Source organism: Hyperolius riggenbachi, chromosome 1 (assembly GCF_040937935.1).
Source record: "Hyperolius riggenbachi isolate aHypRig1 chromosome 1, aHypRig1.pri, whole genome shotgun sequence".
NCBI classification, from domain to species: domain Eukaryota; kingdom Metazoa; phylum Chordata; class Amphibia; order Anura; family Hyperoliidae; genus Hyperolius; species Hyperolius riggenbachi.
Genome location: NC_090646.1, coordinates 354,499,267 through 354,518,875, shown reverse-complemented (window position 1 = coordinate 354,518,875; position 19,609 = coordinate 354,499,267). Strand labels below are relative to the sequence as shown.

General features: G+C 42.9%; 1 protein-coding gene across 2 annotated transcripts in view; it reads left to right on the top strand.

Moving 5' to 3' along the window:
• The window catches only part of ABHD8 (abhydrolase domain containing 8), a 76,933-nt gene that overhangs the window by 36,498 nt on the left and 20,826 nt on the right, over positions 1–19,609 (top strand). Inside the window, exon 1 of one of the 2 annotated variants that reach the window (XM_068234165.1) lies at positions 9,253–9,574. The exons of the other annotated variant lie outside the window; for it this stretch is intronic. The gene's annotated coding sequence lies outside the window, so the exon portion shown is untranslated. Of the gene's footprint in view, positions 1–9,252; positions 9,575–19,609 lie in introns of those variants that run through there. 2 annotated transcript variants of the gene reach the window in all.

The following is a 19,609-nucleotide window of genomic DNA, read 5'->3' as shown; positions in this document are numbered from 1 at the left end:
TCAATCTGAGATGTTGGAAAATCTCAGGCCAATGTGGTTGTCAGGTGCAATAATCACGGCATGCAATAACCACGAATGATAGACACGACGTAAACCCCGGCCATTGTCCCTCAAAATGTATTATGTGCACCTGTTGCCTGTATTTCCGCATTGACGCTCCACGTGACTACTGGCATATACGACCTGGGGTGCGTGTGTGACGTCATTTGGGCTGGGGCTGCCATGATAAACGGCCTCTAGTTTGTGTTTCCCCCCAGGCCAAAAGGTCCCAGTCTTCCCCTGATCTCTAGGATATTCACTATATGCAACCAATTCTGAAAATTAGCATCTCATTGATTATCCAAGTTTACATCGAGCTTGGAATAAAGCCTAAAAAATGCAGTAGCTGCACGCAATTCAGAAAATTAGCATCTTATAGTTAGTAGGGACAGATGTGATGCTGTATGAGGCCTCTGCCACAGAGCTGGTTGACCACCGCCTGTCAGCTGCTCTTGTAGGTCTCTCCCGTTTCAAATGTTCAGCATAGACATTGGGGTGGCGCAAATCCCTACAAATCACCAAATCTGCAGGCCAGGTGTAGTAAATATGTCTTGGAAGGGAGCTGCCATGGTCAATAGACCCCATCCAAAGCCTCAGTGTAGAGCAAGCAAAAATAAACTGGCCTGAGCTCACCAATAATGGGGTGGCTGCCACAGCAAAAGTTAAGCTTCGTATTAATGAACTCAACAGAAGTACAAGGCCCTCACTCACATGGATGTGGAGGTTAAAGAGAACCTGAACTGAAAATAAAAAGTCAAAATAACCATGCACAGGTCATACTTAGCACCTGTGTACTCTACTACTCAATCTCTTTATCCTCTCCTGCGTCCACTGTGATCAATGGATTTTTCCGTCCTCCATTTTAAAAATGGCCATTACCCCATAACAGGTTCCTGGTCAGCACACTGTTAAACTGTAATATCACCCACTTGAGCCATAGGGAAACATGGACATTACCTTGCACATTCAGTTGTAACTGACAACTGCTAATAAATAACTGACAGCAACTGGTATATTTCAGTTTTGATAAAATATTGTCAGAACTGTAAGGGATCACTGTAAGAAGAAGATGGTGAGCTTCTAAGAGGAACTGATGCTGGGATTAGTATGTAATATTCTTTTGCCGATAGGTCATGTGTTTATTTTAAATAATTTTCCTCGCTTCAGGTTCCCTTTAAGGAGGAACTCCGACCAAGAATTAAACTTTATCCCAATCAGTAGCTGATACCCCCTTTTACATAAGAAATCTATTACTTTTCACAAACAGACCATCAGGGGGCGCTGTATGACTGATATTGTGGTAAAACCCTTCCCATAAGAAACTCTGAGGACCGTGGTACTCCTGGCAGTTTCCTGTCTGTGAACTTTGTTGCATTGTGGGAAATAGCTGTTTACAGCTGTTTCCAACTGCCAAAACAGCAAGTAGCAGCTACATCACTTGCCAGCAGTAAAAATGTCACCATGTGATAAATATCAGAATATAAATCAGGGATTTAAAATATTTTACAATGGGCAAACACTGACTAAATCATTTATACATAATTATTGTAAAAATGAAGCACTGTTTTATTATATAATTTTCACTGGAGTTCCTCTTTAAGCCTGGATGTAAGACATCAGTTGCTAAGTATTTTTTTGCGCTTAGAGGGGAACTTAAACCCAGAATTGAACTTCATCCAAATCAGTAGTCAATTCCCATGGAAATCTTTACCTTTTCTCTAATAGATCATCAGGGATATCTTAGTGGCTGAAATTGTGGTGAAACCCCTCTCACTGTGTGATGTCAGGGTCATAGCCGTGACGTTTTGCTGTCAGTGACCCTGGATACGTTGTGGGAAATAACTGTTTTTCCAACTGCCAAGCAAGCAGTATCTCCCTCTATGCATAGAACTCTCAGTAAACAAACATTCTTCAAAGATCACCTGGCAACACTAAAGATGTTGCCATCTGTGATGAATTTGAGAATGTAAATTACGGTGAGGAAAGATTTTACAATGGGCAAACACTGAGTTAAAATTTATAAGTGAATATTGTAAAAAATATGCAATTTGATTAAATGTGCTATTTTCAGTACAGTTCCTCTTTAAATATGGAGTGCGTCAACTTAGATAGTGTGTACCGGACACTTTAAAGGCCTCAAAAGTTTAGTCTGATTGTTTTTTTCTGATATCGCTACTGTATAATTATGCTGCTTGGTGTTTCTTTAACCGTTTCACAGCATCAGAACTTTGTTTTTCTTACCCAAGCCTCATTTTAGCTGCATAGAAGCTAAGCTCTGCCCCATCAAAGAAATCTGCCTGGGCATTTTTCCCCTGATGCTGTGCAAAGCTTGATGGGATTTCTGATGTTGTTGTTCTCCTTCTGCTGTTTTGGCACAAATTTTTTTATTATTTTTTATTTTGAATTTGAAATTTGAAGCCTAGAACGTGCAGCTGGGAGGGGTGATCAGGGCACAGGACAGTTGGAACTCGCAAACATTTGCCTGTTCTTTTAAAGGGGTTCTGTGGGGGTTCCTGAGAAGAAAAACAGACCCTTACCTTGGGCTTCTATCAGCCCCGTGCAGCGGTAATGTCCCACGCCGTCCTCCTCCCATCTGCTATTCTCCGCCGCCGGCCCCGGTCTAAGCGGCATGGGATCCAACTGCGGCTGCGCTACAGTGGCCGCGCACCCGCTCGCTTCCGCCTGCGTCATCGGAAGCTTACTGCGCAAGCGCAGTACAAGGCTCCGTTGTACTGCGCCTGCGCAGTAAGCCTCAGATGACGCGAGCGGAGGCACGGCTATGCGCATTATTCGTCTGTGTGACAGCCGAATAATAGCCCGGTGCCGGCTGCGGGGAACGGCGGATGGGAGCAGGACAGCGTGGGACATTACCACTGCAGGGGGCTGATAGAAGCCCAAGGTAAGTGGCAGTTTTTCTCTTCAGGAACCCCCACAGAACCCCTTTAAAATAGGGTGGGTAAGAGATTATACAGTATTACCTACAGTGGCTTGCAAAAGTGAAGTTGAAGTTTTCCACATTTTGTCACATTACTGCCACAAACATGAATCCATTTTATTGGAATTCCACGTGAAAGACCAACACAAAGTGGTGTACATGTGAGAAGTGGAACAAAAATCATACATGATTCCAAACATTTTTTACAAATAAATAACTGCAAAGTGAGGTGTGCGTAATTATTCAGCCCCCTGAGTCAATACTTTGTAGAACGACCTTTTGCTGCATTTACAACTGTAAAGGTAGCCATACACTGGTCGATTTGCCATCAGATTCGACCAACAGATAGATCCCTCTCTGATCGAATCTGATCAGAGAGGGATCGTATGGCTACCTTTACTGCAAACAGATTGTGAACCGATTTCAGCCTGAAACCGTTCACAATCTGTTGTGGTGGTGGTGGTGCTGCCGCCGCTCCCCCCGCCCGCATGCCCGCATACATTACCTGCTCCGCCGGCGCGACTCCAGTCCCCAGGTCTCCGCTGTCTTCTCCGCTCTGGTCTCCAGGTCCGGCATGCTTTACTTCTTCCTGCCCGGCAGGAAGTTTAAACAGTAGAGCGCCCTCTACTGTTTAAACTTCCTGCCGGGCAGGAGGAACTGAAGCATGCCGGAGACCAGCGCGGACACGGAGCAGCGGTGACCGGGGGTAGTCGCGCCGGCGGAGCAGGTAATGTATTGCCGCTCTATTGCGTCGGTCGTCGGGCACTCGAAAGCCGCTAGCGACGCGCTCCCTACCCGCGGGCGATCGACGGTAATTTTCCGCACGGAGCGATCGACGGGATCGGACGAAATGGGTCGAAATTTGGCGTGTAGCGCGAACGATTGGCAGCAGATTCGATCCCAGTGATCGAATCTGCTGTCGAAACGGCGGCAAATCGGGCCAGTGTATGGCCAGCTTTAGTCTTTTAGGGTATTTCTCTACCAGCTTTGCACATCTAGAGACTGAAATCCATGCCCATTCTTCTTTGCATAACAGCTCCAGCTCAGTCAGATTAGATGGACAGCGTTTGTGAACAGTAGTTTTCAGATCTTGCCACAGATTCTCGATTGGATTTAGATCTGGACTTTGACTGGGTCATTCTAACACATGGATATGTTTTGTTTTAAACCATTCCATTGTTTCCCTGGCTTTATGTTTAGGGTTGTTGTCCTGCTGGAAGGTGAACCTCAGCCCCAGTCTCAAGTCTTTTGCAGACTCCAAGAGGTTTTCTTCCAAGATTGCCCTGTATTTGGCTCCTTTCCATCAACTCTGACCAGCTTCCCTGTCCCTGCTGAAGAGAAGCACTCCCAGAGCATAATGCTGCCACCACCATATTTGACAGTGGGGATGGTGTGTTCAGAGTGATGTGCAGTGTTAGTTTTCCGCCACACATAGCGTTTTGCATTTTGGCCAAAAAGTTAAATTTTGGTCTCATCTGATAAGAGCACCTTCTTCCACATGTTTGCTGTGTCCCCCACATGGCTTGTGGCAAACTGCAAACGGGACTTCTTATGCTTTTCTGTTAACAATGGCTTTCTTCTTGCCACTTTTCCATAAAGGCCAACTTTGTGCAGTGCACGACTAATAGTTGAGAAAGAATTTATTAAATGGGTGAAGAAATACCCTTGAAAATGACTGCTGGAATGCAAAATATTAGGAATGAGTTCAGAACGAGGCTTGGCTTTAGTGGTCTCCTAGAAACTTTCCTGTGAGTGTTTGCTGAAACGCATAGTGCCAGGAAACAGCTCAGAGCGAGGCTTGGCTGTACAAATGAAAAGGAGGAGGACCTGCCCTAGCAAGCTACCATCGCATTATCACACTGATGAAGCCCACAGGAGTGGACGTAACGTATGTGGGCGGGGCTTGGAGACGCTGGGCCGGAGGAGTAGCCGGGACCGCTACATGCCGTATCTCCTAACGGCGCATTGGTTGGCAGATAGTGAGCCCCTGTCGACTGCAGGTACCTGCTGGCCGCGGGACGCCGCGGCGAACTGCCGGGATCTAGGCGAAGGAAAGGTACCTACTCCTATGTCCCACTTGGAAAGCTTTGAGTGTTCAAAGAACTGTGGATAACGGTGTTATTTCATAGGAGGGAGCACGCTGTCTGAGCAAGCAAGCCTTAAGGTATGCTTATACTTTTGTATTGTGGACACTACGCAGTGACTGTTGCTTCGTGAATTTAAGGAGCCCGCTGAGGCAGCTTTATCTAAAGTGAAGAGTCCTGCTGAGATTGTCTTCTTAGTTTAGTGCAATTCTAGTTAGGTCACACACGTGCATGGGACTAGGATCGGCCGATCCAGATCTGGGTGTGGATGTGTAAAGAGAGTTGACATGTGTGCATGTATCCAGGAGTACTCCTTGTGTGTAAAACCCACGTCTTGTTTTTAAAGGGTTCGCTTTTACAGGGGGATGGTTTTTCACATGAATTTCTATCAATAAATGAATTTTGGCATACAGTTGTTTGAGTGGCGGTTGTTTAATAAATCCTTTCTCTACAATTGGCTTTCAACCTGCCTTCCCCTGTGGAAATAGTTTCCAGAGGGTTAACTCTGCAGATGGAGGGACCTGTGCACCAGTTTTTCTAATTTTTGCATGACTAATAGTTGTCCTATGGACAGACTCTCCTATCTGAGCTGTAGATCTCTGCAGTTCGTCCAGAGTCACCATAGGCCTCTTGACTGCATTTCTGATCGGCGCTCTCCTTGTTCGACCTGTGAGTGTAGGTGGATGGCCTTGTCTTGGTAGGTTTACAGTTGTGCCATACTCCTTCTATTTCTGAATGATTCCGTAGGATGTTCAAGGCTTCGGAAATCTTTTTGTAGCCTAAGCCTGCTTTAAATTTCTCAATAACTTGATCCCTGACCTGTCTTGTGTGTTCTATGGACTTCATGGTGTTGTTGCTCCCAATATTCTCTTAGACAACCTTTGAGGCCATCACAGAGCAGCTGTATTTGTACTGACATTAGATTACACACAGGTGCACTCTATTTAGTCATTAACACTCATCAGGCATTGTCTATGGGCAACTGACTGCACTCAGACCAAAGGGGGCTAAATAATTACACACACCCCACTTTGCAGTTATTGATTTGTAAAAAATGTTTGGAATCATGTATGATTTTCGTTCCACTTCTTACGTGTACACCACTTTGTATTGGTCTTTCACGAGGAATTCCAATAAAATTGATGCATGTTTGTGGCAGTAATGTGACAAAATGTGGAAAGTTCAAGGGGGCCGAATACTTTTGCAAACCACTGTATTTATGGGAAGCCCGTTTTGTTCCGATCCCTGCTGCTGCCTGGGCGGCTTGAAAGCTTGTCCCACCTGAGAAGCCTGCAGGTCCTATCAGATTCCATTATTCAGATTTGCAGGAGAACAGGGGCTATTGGCTCCTTGCTCCTGTCAGTCACAGTTGTCACGGCTTCTGCTTGTGAGTCATGGCTCTCACCACTTCAAAGCTGACAGGATTTTTTTGTGGCTTTACCGCTTATTTAGGCTTTATGAATTGACATTCACTGACATTTGTTGAGGTATTTATCACGCAAGTCGGTAATTTACCTCACCTCAAAGGTGGGTTTGTCTAATTTGTCTGTCAGCACACTCTAAGGACTGATCCAAACTGTAAGCGATTGCACTCAGTTTGCCAATTGGCAGTGTGCTACAGCAGTGTCACCCTGAGAGGGGGTTCTCACTGCAGCATTTTGATTTGGAAAAAAAATTGGAAAAAAATTTGAAAATGTGCTGCCTGTACCACTTTTACAATTATTTTTCTTAAAGGAATGTGCAAAAACGCACATTCTTTTAAAAATTGCTGTGAAAATGACTTTGCAAAATCGCAATCGCTAAGTATTTAGTGACTGTATCTTGTAGTTTGAACTAGTCTAATGCTGGGAATACACGGTTCATTTCTGGCTCTCGATTCTCCTCTCGATCGTTTTTGCCACTCGATTCTTCAGTCGATTCTCTTATCTTCTGCTCGTTTTTCTTATCTTTTTCCATTAACTTCTATCAGAAATCGAAAGGATCGAAAGGGAGATCGGACATGTCGGAAATTATCTATCGAACCATCTAATCACCTCAAAAACGAGCCGTGTTTTCCCAGCGTTACCTGTTACTGAGATACCTGGCTGTCACAAAGGCACCTATTACTAGGGATCTGCTGGCCACTGGCGTACTATACTGTATACTGTATGCCTGTTAGTGGAATCTGTCTTTAGTTGGTGTATGCATGTAACTGGCAATATCTGCACATCTAGCTGTCATAACACATCATTGGTAATACTTGCTTTTTGCTGGTGTTTTTTCTTGCTACATGTAACTAATATCTGCCTGTCCTGACATTGGCAATATATGCTTATGGTTGGTGTATCCATGTATCACTAACATTTGTCTGTAATATCTGCCTACCTGTAGGGATTATAAACACGTCACTGAAATCTTCTGGTATCTGCCTATCCTTGGTAATACTGTACAGTATATGCAGTAGCAGTGGTAAATAGTAAAGTGGGGAACCCATTTACAGGCACCCTACAAAATGTGGGACACTCTGGAAAGTTGAGACACTTTATGTGGCACTGTAAAGCTGGAGCACACTATGTGGGCAGTTAAGGGAATACTACAAAGCCATGGCAAAGTTTGAAGGACAATGGAAAGCTGCAGTACTACTTAGGGCACTCCAACTTTGACAAACCATTTTAGTTGCAAGTAGCCTTGCCCACTTGTGGCCATACCCATCATGGGCGTTGCTAGCTCCAAAGATCAGTAGCACATGCCACGGATCTATTCTGGGGTGCCCTGAATGTCCCCCAGGCAGGTCAGGCAGCTGGCGGCAGTACTCACCTCCGGCTGCTTGGTCTTCAGATTCTGCAGACGTCTTCTCTTCAGGGCTTCTCCTCCTAGTGTCTGAGAAGGAATCAGACACTAGAGCTCCTAGCGTCTGATACTCAGATGCTAGGGGAGCTGTGGTGCATCAATGGGGGGTATGCTGGGTGCTGTGGTACTTCTATAGGGGCATGCTGGGTGCTGTGGTGCCTTTATGGTTGCATGCAGGGAGCTGTGTTTCTTCTATGGGGGCATGCTGGGAGTTGTGGTGCCTCAATGAGAGGCCTGTGGGAGCATGGGAGAGGGTCTCATAAAAGGTCAGGGAATGCTATAGGGGCACTGCCAGACAACCTAGCAGCAGGCCAGGTGCCCAGCAGAAAGCCAGATCAGCCAGCACAGAAGCCAGGTAACTCTGGTGCCTAGTTATGTTTAACACTGCTTATTTATGGTATGTGTTATGCTGCATTTTTTTGTATTAATAGAAAAGGGGGCTTCATTCAACATTTTGCTGGGCCGGCCTACCTAAGGTGGCCACTAATGATCCAATCTTTTTCATCCAATTTTACCAAATCTATGTAGTGTAAATTGAGTGAATATACTTAATGGGTAATTTAGGCAGTTCCCTTATATTACATAGAAATGGTAAGATTGGAAGGAAAAGATTGCGTCATTAGTGGCCACCTTTAGACCACTGTGAAGTTCATGTAAATTTGGCTCCACCCATGACCACACCTACATTTTGGTGCATGGTCACACCCATTTTTTTTTTGTCTGGAGTGCTGGACACAGGGTAAGCCAAATCCCCAGCGACGTTAAATACTGTTCCCCCTCTGGCAATCACTGGATCCCCAAATTACCCATGCACGGGGCAAACAGCATAGCCCTAGTGCTATGGCTGCGCCCAACGTTGGCACCAGGTGCTGAAATGACCTGATTGGTAATCCCTACCCACATGCACCATGCACACCTGTGCTGGGTGAGTGCAGGCTGTTTCACACCATAAAGTGCTAACCTTCTGTGGCCAGCATGATATGCTGCTGCATTATACAGCCAAATTATCTTGTCATAATCAATTATAATTGAATTTATGGTTCTTCCTTTGTAATAATGGAAACTCAATCTATGTTTATTAGACAAACAATATTAAGCATCATTTATGTTTATAAACTAGCAATAGATTCCTGTGCCATAGCTGTAAAAAGAATCTCCATTTCAATGCAATTTCCCAGTAAACTAGGCCAGTCTTTAGCATGGAACAGGTTAAGTGTCACATCTTATACATGTGACAGAACACAGCACAGTTACTAAGTTACTCTCCTATCTTGCTCTCATTGGTTGTAGTTGCCTGCCTGCAATGGCTGCTGATTGGTGCATCATTCTCTGTGTTGTGCTCTGCACACACCTCTAGGAGGGATTCAGTAGGATTCTGTATGGCAACAGCATGTAGGGGGGCAGGAGAAGGTTTACATCTTTAGGGGGTGCAGGGCAGCTTAGATGGGAAACAACAAGCAAGTACCGAAGCTGAGCAGTGACATACCCTGCTGCCCTGAGCTGCACATGCTGTAACGTGGCTAGCAAACAAGGCAGGGGGTGCAGGGTAAGAGAATTAGCCTCAGGAGCGGAGCAGATTGCACTGCAGGATTTGTTCTCTTTATCCATCTTTCACCTAGATCCTTGTCGGCAAGCAAATCCAATTCAGGAGCACCAAAAATCGTGATTACTCTTGACAATAAATGAGGTAAGCACCCCCATGGTGTGCATGTGATTTTTGAACTGATCAGTGTGAGAATGCATCTCCTGTACACAGTCATAGAGGCTGCTTACAGGAGATGCCCATCTCTAAACATAATGATTGCCTGTGTTTAGGTTTCACAGAATAATGTGAATAATAACATATGCCATATGCCACTTTCATCCCTAACAGCCCCAAGCAAATGCCATTAGTACATTCAGCAGCATCTGATGCTGTTATTGCCCTGTCGTTACATTTCCTCATGTACTAAACGTGCATGCATGAATTGGAGGCTGATATCTATAATGATGTTATTGCTATGGAAACAGAAAATGAATACATTACTGCAAGAGTTTTAAAGGATGCAGAGTCTTAGATGGTTATCGCTATTTTCTAGAAATGCTGTTGATTTTACAAATGCAATAAAAATTAGAATATATAGTGCCATGAATTTTGTTTACGCAAACCTCTATCATGTTTATACTTACTAATATGTGCTGTGATTTGTGTGTGTATATATATATATATATATATATATATATATATATATATAGCACTGCTGGTATGCAATGGGGAGAGTATGCAGGTTACTGCGTCTGTATCCCTGCTGGGTATCTTACAGGGCATTGCACAGCATTTTTCCCTGGCAAGGCTACAAGGTTAACCCTCTGTGTGCTTAGCCAGCTGTGCAGAGCATCCTTCTTGCATCATTTACCGTACTTGCTGCATATGACTGCAAATAATGCTGTTGCTAATAATTGTGATATTCTTGAACAGAAGATCCCATGCGTGTTTATGTGTCATTGACTGTACACAGCAGCAGACAGAGCATGCCTTCTGCTAGAGATGATGATTTACACCCACACAAATGCGTTGTGCCCTGACCTACTTATGTGACAAGAGGTGACCGAGAGAGACAAATGCTCCAGCTTTATAAACCTGGAAATGCTGGCAACATATTCATATGTAGATGTCTAATAGATCAATATGTAGAATGATCAATGTCAACCCTACACAGTATTCCTTGGTATACTTTGTTTTTTATGTAAAAAAAAATAAAATGTAACGTCATGTCATGTTAAGCTAGGGCAAGGATACATTATCTATCTACTGGACTTCTATAAATTGAGTAAATGGACTGTAGTCATCTAGTATGCAATCCAGTAGAGGGAAATGTTCTGCAATACATTAGCAACACATCTTGGGGCTGCTCTGCAGATTCCTGCCAAATACCCTAGGGAAAGATTTTGCAGCAAGTCTTGTGTAAACAAGCATGGTCAGTGAGTGCAGCTTCTGTAATGATAAGCAGCTCTACATTGCAGTCTGTCAGCAAGATCCATATGCATTGTGTAGAGTGGAGTCCTTGCAGGCCTGTTGTGATTCTGCTGGCCAGGAGAAAAGACATTGAAAAATGCAGTGTAATCCTCCTGTGTGTTCCTAGAGGGGGAGCTGTGCAGACTGAGCCCCAACAATAGGATTTATAGAATTGCTCTACTAACCTTTTGCAGCAGCTAGTCATTCAGCAATATAGGCCATAGTGGTTATATTTACTAAGAAAGTGGAAATATTCTTTAGCACTGGAAACTAATCAAAGACAATTTTCTCCTTGGTTGCTGAGAGTTGCGGCTCTGTTTTTAATAATAAAATACAATTGAGATACCTATAGCAACCAATTAAAGATTATTCTGCAAAGACTGGCTTGCAAATGACAGAGATGCTGCTTATGGCATCATCCATTTTCCTCATGGTTATTAGGCCGCTTTTACTAGAACAGTCACAAAACTCAATACATTATTAATGATCACTACAGTAGAATCCCTTTATAGTAAATTCCAAGGGACCATGAAAATTAGTTTACTATATCAGAAAATTACTGTACCAGAATTGTAAAGTGTGGGATCTGAAGTGGTTGTAGAGGGCTCAGCATAGGCCTCATCGTGTATGTGAAAGGGTTTACAACCACATCTGGAATGGTATTAAAATAATACCCCTGTAATGGTATCTGCAATGCACAGAGGAGCAAAAGTTTGTCCTTGTCCCATACTTTTGAATGTCTTTTTAGATCAGTTTTTCCCAAAGTGCGGACTGTGTAATAGTCACCGGCGTAACTCATGAAAGAATCAGACTCTGTAAGCAGGACAGTGGCATAAAGTCCAGGCTTTAACAAAAGAGACTACTTGCATTTGCTTCCATACATTTCATTGCTATTTTCTACAGGACATTGTTTCCACTGAACACCAACTCTGTAATAATCCTTGCATACAACTCCCTGCCCTCTCTCTTATACAGAGCGAGTGTTGTTTTAGCCGCACTGGTGATAGGTGGTTATCATGGCCATACAGTTATGAGGGGGTCCTGGTGTCAATGCACTCCTGTTACATGTGATCTCTAACTATGGAAGTCATCAGCGGGTGAGGAAATGAAGTGAGAACATGTAGGGGCATTAATGGGGAGGACATGATTTCTGGTTAAACTCCTGGTTCTGGAGTGCCCCTCATCCCCATTATTGCTTGTCAGGTAAAAGAAAAAAAACAACAACCCAAATACATTATTTCTTTGACAAACTATTTTGTTATGTGACCACCTCCTCTACCTCCTCCTGGTCTTAGGAGGGGGTCTATGGCAGAGCTTCGTGCCAGGTCAGTGACAATTTCTGCCATCACTACTGGTGGAATGATAAAAGGGATGGGGACAGAGTCTAGGCAGCATAGACAGATGAGCACCCAGCTGGAAGGTATGCCTGGTATACGCCTGGTATACACCTTCAGTTATGATTGTCCGATTTTAGCACCTCCATGTAATATGAGGGTCAACAGATTTTGAATACTATTGAGCTGAACTCCCCATCAGATAGAAATCTTTGCAAGATGCTGCACACAAAGATGCTGTACACATTCAAAAGATCAGTATCTGCAAAAGATCCGTTCCTACAAAATGCATTCTTAGTCTGATATCTGCAGATCCTCATACACACCTTGTTTACGGACAATCATCTGCAGATCAGATCCACCAGGATGGATCTTTGGATCTGCAGATGATTGTCTGATCTGCAGATGAATGTCCGTTAAACAAGGTGTGTATGATGATCTGCAGATATCATAGACTGTGAATGCATTTTGCAGGAACGGATCTTTTGCAGATACTGATCTGTTGCAGATATTGATCTGTTGCATGTGTACAGCATCTTTGTGTGCAGCATCTTGCAAAGATTTTTTCTGATGGGGAGTTCAGCTCAATAGAATAGACTGTGTAGGTATGGCTCTCATACTACATGGAGGGGGGGGGGGGGGTAAAATTGGTCTGTGATGTTTCATTTTCCAAAGACTTTCATCTGATGTGTGTACTCACATTAAAGCTACACACTTTCAATTATGATTGGCCAATTGCTGACCACTTTTACCCCCTCCATGTAGTATGAGGGTTTACCTACACAATTTGCTCATAGTATTCAATATCTGTTGTCTCCCACACTCCATAGAGGTGTTAAAATCGGTCATTGAGTGGCCAATCTTAATTGAAAGTGTGCATCAGGCTGGTACACAGGTTCAATTTTGATTGGCCAATTACTGACCAATTTTACCATTTCCATGTAGTATGAGAGTTTACCTACAGAATTGGTTCATAGTAATCAAAATCTATTGATCCACATATTACATGGAGATTATAAAATTTACCAATCAAAATAGGTGTGAACCAGGCTTAACCGTGCAAGTATATCTGTGCAGATACAGTATCTGTAGGCTACATATGCATACTGCCAATTACACTGCTGTGGTCGTTGCATACTGTTATCTAATGTCAAGCGATATTTAATTTCTGTGTGTTTATCTGTATTTTCTGCATAACTACATAAGTACGTCTCCAGAAAGTAGGTCAGAGCAATGTCTGAAAGCACAGATTTGTATTGATATGAATCATCACATCCACTAAATCCCACTCACTGTACTGGAAGGAAAAAAGGATAAAGGCTGAGTTTTCAGTTCACAAATTATGTCAATTATAAATCTTCTGGCGCAGAGTAAAATCCAGCAAGCGCTGTCAAATATGCTCCTACATACAGTAAAACAGGATTTAGACAATGATATACAGAGTATAGCAAGCCATAGAAAGTACTGTACTCATTTTTTCACCTTTGTCCTCTTTCTGCAGCAATCAGAATAATATTAATAATAAAAACTACTACTGTATATTCTGGCGTATAAGACTACTTTTTAACCCTTGAAAATCTTCTGAAAAGTCAGGGGTCGTGTTATACGCCAGGTGTCATTGATGCCGGGCGATACGTTATGTTGATACCCGATGGGCGTACGCGACATGCTGATGTTTACCAGGTGCTGGAGATTCGGCGGTCGCCGCATATCTGGGGGGAGCTCGTTGCTCATACTGTAAGGTTGGGGACACCCAGGGTATGGAAGAAAGAGACGTGATGTGCCCATAAAACCCGCCTGGCCCGCCTTATCCTGTTACCACATGTGCAAGATCTGAGAGGCAGAGAAGGAGGTAAATAGGATACAAGGGCAGGTGAAAGGCGTGTTTTATAGGCACAGCACAATCTATTCTTCCATACCGCTCTGATAAACAGGGAGACAAGGAGAGCTGAGCAATCCGCTTGGAGACAGGTAGAGCTGACCAATCCAATCAGCCAATCGCCTGTATACTGTTATATACTGGGTACCACATACAGTACAGCACCAATATCTGTTCATACGTAGCACCAGTATATGTTGTTGTTTTAATTTTTATTTGGTGTGCGTTGGAAGAGGGGTAGTCTTATACGGTGAGTATATCCCAAACTCTATATTTTAAGTGGAAACGTTGGGGGGTCGTCTTATACGCCTAGTCGTCTTAAACGCTGGAATGGAAAATACAGTACTTAGCTGCTATAGCTTGCTGTAATTTGTGCTCAATAAGTCTCAGTTTGCACTATGTTTTCATTATATCCTAATTTTTATTTTTTACTGCTCTTTAATGTGTATAGAACATGTTGTATTACTGTGACAGCTATTTGATCTTTATTTAGCTTCCAGTTATGTTGTTGAGCTATTATGGATCCTAATAAGTAGATGATATTTAGTATAATTAGTGCTACATTGAATTGTTCACAGTTCCCTATCATTGTCCAGTGCCGCAGAACACGGGGACATGCTTCCCAACCCAGGACAGTCCCAGTGAAACAGGGATGGTTGGAAGGCATGTTCTGTATGCATAGTTATACAGCTTGAAAATTGGCCAATTAGATCCCCCAGGGTGGAATTTGACTGGTACTTTTTTAAGCTGCATAAATTTGTATACAAAGCTCAAAATGATTTTCCTCTCGTTGACCATCCTTAGTTACCAGGAGTGCTCAAGTACAGAGACATCTACTATGATCCTTATTACTGTTAATTATGTCCAGCTTGGAAATATTAAACTATAATTACTTTATACAGCATACCTATTGAAATATGACAGGCCTAATTACTTCCCTGTCCAGTTTATATTTTCCTTTGCGCGTGTAGGAAGGTTCTCATAGACACATTAGGAAATGTTTAGGGTGTGTGCATGCTACAAACACTGATGATGACATATGCAGTGAGAGCAATAAATCTGTGAATCTGAATCTGTGTTTAGCCTAAACACAGATTCATTTAGCCATCCAGGCATGTGCAGTGGAATTTATACATGTTAATTTATTTGTACATTATTGGATTATGATTGGAGTTAACACAGGTCCACTTCAATGCTCTTTACCGTATATAATTTATGACGTCCCAACCTTTAGCTTGTCACATGATAGGGTCTATACAGAAGCTTGGCATATGGCACTAATGATAATCTTATCCTGCTTCTGTTAAACAGTAAGAAATCGGATCACAGATTCAAACTTTTCCATCTTTCTATTTCAGCTTCTGGTGTCTCATTGTTTTCTTGCACACTTATTTGTAGTATGTATTCATTAGCTATGCTGTTTGTTTAAGCATGTTTTTTTCTGCACATTTTCTGCTGGAAATACATATTTTGATGACTATAAGAACAATGCATAGAAAAATGCAGCAGGCTTTTAATAAATGTGCAGCTCATTGATTAACATGATAAACTGATGCATTTCTACGTTGCATAAAACCGTGGAGAAAAGTGTGTAGTGTAAGTAGGCATTAAAGTATCAAAATGTTATATAATATGTATGATAGCAGTTTCTTGTCTTAAAGAGAACCCGAGGTGGGTTTGAAGAATATTATCTGCATACAGAGGCTGGATCTGTCTATACAGCCCAGCCTCTGTTGCTATCCCAAACCCCCCTAAGGCCCCCCTGCACTCTGCAACCCCTCATAAATCACAGCCACGCTGCTGACAAACAGCTTGTCAGAGCTGGCTGTGTTTATTTCTATAGTGTCAGTCTGCTGCTCTCCCCGCCTCCTGCAGAACTCCAGTCCCCGCCTGCATCCCTTCCCTCCCTGCTGATTGGAGGGAAGGGATGGGGGCAGGGGCCGGAGCTATGCAGGAGGCGGGGGAGCAGCTGAGACTGACACTACAGATGTAAACACAGCCTCACAGCATGGCTGTGATTTATGAGGGATTGCAGAGTGCAGGGGGACCTTAGTGGGGTTTGGGATAGCAACAGAGGCTGGGCTGTATAGGCAGATCCAGCCTCTGTATGCAGATAACATTCTTTAAACACACCTCGGGTTCTCTTTAAAGAGAATCTGTATTGTTAAAATCGCTCAAAAGTAAACATACCAGTGCGTTAGGGGACATCTCCTATTACCCTCTGTCACAATTTCGCCGCTCCTCACCGCATTAAAAGTGGTTAAAAACAGTTTTAAAAAGTTTGTTTGTAAACAAACAAAATGGCCACCAAAACAGGAAGTAGGTTGATGTACAGTATATCCACACATAGAAAATACATCCATACATAAGCAGGCTGTATACAGCATTCCTTTTGAATCTCAAAAGATCATTTGTGTGTTTCTTTCCCCCATGCACTGAAGTTTCAGGCTGCTCTTTTCTTCCTGCAAACAGCTTTGCCCTTGTTTGTAATTCCTCAGTATGTGAAAGCCCAGCCAGCTCAGAGGAAGATTTATCCAGCTGATTAGAGCAGCTTCTCTCTTCTCTCTTATCTAAATAACACACAGGCAGTGTGCATAGAGGGGCCAGAAAGGGCGAGTTCATAGCAGAACCACAACACTGAAGAACTTGGCAGCCTTCCAGACACAGGCCAACAAGTCTGACAGGGGAAAGATACATTGATTTATTACAGAGACTGTCATAGTAGAAAGTGCTGCAGTTAGCCAGAACACATTAGAATAGCTTTTGGAACATGTAGAATGATAAAAAACAGGATGCAATTTTTGTTACGGAGTCTCTTTAAAGTGCCACCATACATTGTGTTGTATAATTAATGATCTAAGGAGAGAAATAGTTGTACTTTTACATATATCCTATTCAGTCAGGGGTTAAATGCTTGATGCTTTCAATAAGTAGGTCATGAAGCAGAAATGTTCGTGCCAAGTGGTCCTCACATCCTGGATACGCTCTCTATATACTGCATCCAATCACTATGGCAACACCATTTCTGAAATAGCAGCTATCCACAAGTGTTATTAAAGTAGCTCGAAAGGGAATAAACAAAGAGCTTTTATTCTGCTGAATATGTGTTGAATGATGGAGGTGAACACGTACATAAAAAACATTACAATCTTTTTTTCCAAATAATCCTTTTCCTGCCTTCCAACCTGGTGCAGTAATGAAAAGTATCATTCTATATGTACATGGATGCCAGTTTTGTGCAGCCATGTCCTTGGGGAACAGTTTTGATTGTCTAAAGTTCCAAAGAAAATAGAGAAAAAATATATTTAAAAAATATGCAGTGCCCTTAGCATAGTACATACATTAATCTTTTGTCACCTTACACAACAGTTTGTCATTGTTTTATGCAAAAGTCATGGGTCTATAAGGCCTCTTTTTTGACAGACAGTTGATAGGCAGTGAAATGCCTCTCAAACTCTCACAATTGCTTGCTGCTGCCTGATAACTGCTCGCTGCTGTCTGGTAACTGCTCACTGCTGGCTGGCAACTGCTTGCTGAGCACACAGTTCAACTGCCCGTGGAAAAGAGCCTTAGGGCCCGCTTCCACTAGTTAGTGATGCGAATGCGGCTACGTAGCTGCATCGCATCACTTCCGCCGCCGGCCGCATCACTTCCGCATCTCCCGATGCAGAAATGAATTGAGGAGGTAGGACGCGGCTGCGGGCTGATGCGGCCATGCAAAAATCTGCAGCATGCTGCAGATTTTCGGAATGCTCCACACCGCACCGCACAACATGCACGCAGTGGAAACTCTTCCACTGGCGTGCATGTGTTTCAGCACACCCGCGGTGCGATGCGGCTATGTAGCCGCATCGCACCGCTTCTAGTGGAAGCGGGCCCTTAAGGTTACAACTTGCTTTCTGCTTCTGATGCCTCTTCAGTGGTTAGCCAACATTGGAATTTTTAAGCTAACTGCTCCTTCTTCTCTCCCATCATCTCCCCATGGTACAGTATATGCAGCTCAGCATGCATGTCTGTATGGGGATTTATGCACATACTGAATATATTAGGCCTAACTATTATCTCAAGCCTGGATATAGCTTTAAAGAGGAACTGTAGTGAAAATAACAATGAATAAAATTGCTTATTGATTTACAAAATCCATTTATAGATTATTTACTCCATTGTAAAATCTTTCTTCTGCCTGATTTACATTCTGAAATTGATCACAGGTGGTGACATCTTTAGTTCTGCCAGATGATCTGTATGGTTCTATGCACAGAGGGAGATACTGGTTGCTTGGCAGCTGGAAAAAGCTGTTATTTCCCACAATTCAACAATGTTTGCAAACAGCAAATTGTCAGGACCTTGGTCATGACATCACACTGTGGGAGGGGTTTCACCACAATATCAGCCATACAGACGCCCTCCCCCGTGATGATCTATTCAAGAAAAGGTAGAGATTCCTGGTGGGAAAGGGGGTATCAGCTACTGATTGGAATGAAGTTCAATCCTTGGTTAAAGGTCCTGTATACTGGATTTAAATACAGTATTTGATGAGCCAAGCAAAGCCCGATCTGACTATTATCAAGTCTTGCTAGTGGTCCCTGTATAGATAAGAAAGGGACAAAAGGAAAAGGGGTGAGGAGCAAGAAACCTCCAATTGCAGGAGATACTGTATCAAAACAGTAAATTGACCCAATGCCTTGCTATTTCCCTGAGCTGGATCAGCTCCATAGGACAGGGAACCCTATACTGAGACAAGACTATCACCTGGTCCATTCATAAATGATTATTTTAGGAAACAGTAATCTTATGTCTGCATGATGAGGCCTTAGAGGTAAAAATGCAGAAGCCCTAGAGTACCAACAGACTTATAACTGGTTTCTATGGATCTATTGCCCTATATCTTCAGTGATTGTGGCCACCTGGCTTCAGGAAATGAGGGAGAGCTAAACAACAAATAAAAGAAAACACTGCTTCTTCTTACTGCCACGCTTTTCTTGCAGAGAACAGGAATAAGACCATGCAGATCTTATGGGGAAAAAACTGGCAGCATTGCAAACAATATGTTGTACAGGAAAAGGTGGGATCTTGGAATCGTTAAGTGGTTTTATTTGCCAAGCTATCAGAACTCATATGTCATGAAGTCTTTTCTTGCAGTGATTTGCATTGCAGATGAGCGAGAGCTGAACACTGCACAGGCCTCAATTCACGGAGCTTTATCAAACACTTTATCAAACGTTTGATAATTTTCCTCTTGGGTAAAATCTAATTTTGAATTCACTAAGGTGTTATAAATTTATTGATCATTTAATCGATAAAACATTCGATAAATCTATAACACCTTAGTGAATTCAAAATTAGATTTTACCCATGAGGTAAATTATCAAACGTTTGATAAAGTGTTTGATAAAGCTCCGTGAATTGAGGCCTATGTATTGAGGTATTGAGGAGGGTGGTGTGAGATTCACACATGTAATATATCATCTAGAAGGAATAAGAATAGATCACAGGCCAACCAAGATAGAAGTA